General features: G+C 39.5%; 1 long non-coding RNA gene across 1 annotated transcript in view; it reads right to left on the bottom strand.

Moving 5' to 3' along the window:
• Positions 1–2,468, bottom strand: part of LOC128247127 (uncharacterized) — a 4,388-nt gene extending 1,920 nt beyond the window's left edge. The window contains exon 1 of the long non-coding RNA XR_008263552.1: positions 2,205–2,468. This is a non-coding gene — a long non-coding RNA (uncharacterized LOC128247127). The remainder of the gene's footprint in view (positions 1–2,204) is intronic.
• Positions 2,469–2,557: the final 89 nt, after the last annotated feature.

The raw sequence follows: 2,557 nt of genomic DNA, 5'->3' as shown, positions 1-2,557 counted from the left end.
TATATAGAGAGAGAGATAGATAGATAGATAGATAGATAGATAGATAGATAGATAGATAGATAGATAGATACGACGGGCTTCTTTAAGTTTCCATCTACTTAATCCACTCACAAGCCTTTAGTCGGCCTGAGGCTTTAGTAGGAGACACTTGCCCAAGGTGCCACGCAGTGGGACTGAGTCCGGATCTATGTGGTTGGGAAGCAGACTTCTTTATTTCACTAAATTGGCCATAATGGCCTTACACAGAGAAAGAAGGAAGCTGCGGGCTGGACACAGGCATAACGTTATACGAGATGAAAAGTGAAAATGATGATTAATGGGGGAAACGGACAATGCCCGCCGACTGTTGTTTTCCGGAAACCGAAGACATTGTTCTCTTATTTGTGATGCATGAGGCGATAAACCTCTTACAATTGTTCATTAAAACACAAAAATAAAATAGTCAAAAAGTTCTAAGTTAATCGAGGCACCGAGACCTCTCACTCCACCGCCCCCGATCAAATCTCTCGCCGCCTGCAGGTAATCCGGCAGAAGCAAGTCGGGGGTCCCAGTAAAGATAATTATACTCCTCCTTAGAAAAGGTATGCATTATCTTATAAAAATAACTCTTTTACCACACAACCACACATGCGTCTGTCTATCGTCTACAGAATTATATTTTCTGCGTTTGCTAGGTTTTTTTTAACAAAGACAGGCTCCTGGTCAATCCCGAGATCGACACCGTCTTTAATCAGTGCCTGACACGGTTACTATAACCATTTCTCACAAATGCAATGCATTTTTCTAGATCTGATATATTTGGGTATATCGATCTCCAATATTTATCTGGCACATTATTTCATCGATCTTCATTGAATGATAAAACGCAAAGTTGACATAAGCCAGAAATGAACTCAGAACTGAGAGGGTTGCAACCTAATACAAGACATTTAGGTCAATACTTTACTGTTTCTGCCATCATGCCATGTTCTACGTGGTTGTCAAACTTGCTAGAAATAGCAGCCTATTGTTCTTTAGATCATATCCTACTGTTTTAAAGGTGACATGTTCCAAAATTGCAGATGGAAAGAGATATGTTTTACCTTCGTTTGTTTAAGTTAAATAAAAAATAATAATAAAAAGTTCAAAAATATTAAAAAGTCACTGAAATGTTCTAGAATGATTTGTTTAAACATTGAAATATTGGTTTAACGTTAATGACAAAATGGTTTAATGACATAATGGTGAATAGTTAATGATACGCTTCAGTTTGATTAATTGTTGAGTGGCAATGCCCATTGTAGCCGTAGTCAAGAGGCAACGACCTCTGAATGACACTAGACTTCACCGACTTTCCAGAAACCTGCACCTCTTCCCATTTGACAACATCAATAGCCCGGAGAGAAGAGACGAGTCACATGAGCAACTGACGGTTTTATATGAATAAAACTGTCATTCCCAGAGAGCCACTTTGTGGAGACACCTCACAAGGACAGGGCCATGGTCCTGCGAGGTATACGCAGGGCCCCGGGCAGGCATTTTTTCATCTTTTACTTGTTTCAGTCATTAAACGGGTATATATACATATATATTCAAGGGTTTCCTTTCAGTTCCGTATACCAAATCCATGTAGTTGGGAAGCAAGCTTCCTTCCACACATCCACGCATGCGCCTATGTAATAGAGTATCTAATGATAGATTAAAAAAAAAAAGATAAATGATATATTTTATGTATTTTCCTCCCCACGTTTAAGTATCTCAAAAGAACAAATGAACCACCAGAAATATGCAAATTGACATAGAATATAATAGTAAGATCATATAAATTGACATACAATGCAATAGTTAAGTCATACTGATTGATATGCATCATAATAGAAAGGTCATACATAGAATAAAATTGTAAAGCCATACAAACTGAGATAGTATGGTACAGTAAGGTCCTGCCAACTCACAATACCATTAAAAGATCATACACATCGTGGCACTCCGTCGGTTGCAACGATGAGGGTTCCAGTTGATCCGAGCAACGGAACAGCCTGCTCGTGAAATTAACGTGCAAGTGGCTGAGCATTCCACAGACACGTGTACCCTTAACGTAGTTCTCGGGGAGATTCATCGTGACACAGAGTGCGACAAGTCTGGCCCCTTTGAAATACAGGTACATCAGAAAGATGAAGAAATAGGGAGAGAAAGTTGTGGTGAAAAAATACAGCAGAGTTTACCTCCACCTCCTGTCGGAATCTCGTGGAACTTTGGCTATTTTCGCTCAATAAACACTCACAACGTCAGATCTAGGGGTCGAAACCGCGACCCTATGACCGCGAATCCGCTGCTCTAACCACTGGGCCATTGCGCCTCTACAGCGACGTACAAAATAAATATTTAACATAGATCCGGTTTCTCATTTTTTCCTGACATCAATAAAAGCCACTTCAAAGATGCATTAGTTCATCATTAACGATTGTTACGTCATTGCTTTTTAACAATTCACTTTTAAGGACGACAGAAGTGCTTTGGAAATGTAATATGACGACAGACACAGAAATGTTCTTACGTTATTTCTGACGTAGTTGTC

This window comes from Octopus bimaculoides, chromosome 2 (genome assembly GCF_001194135.2).
Source record: "Octopus bimaculoides isolate UCB-OBI-ISO-001 chromosome 2, ASM119413v2, whole genome shotgun sequence".
NCBI lineage: Eukaryota > Metazoa > Mollusca > Cephalopoda > Octopoda > Octopodidae > Octopus > Octopus bimaculoides.
This window is presented reverse-complemented; position numbering and strand designations above follow the sequence as displayed.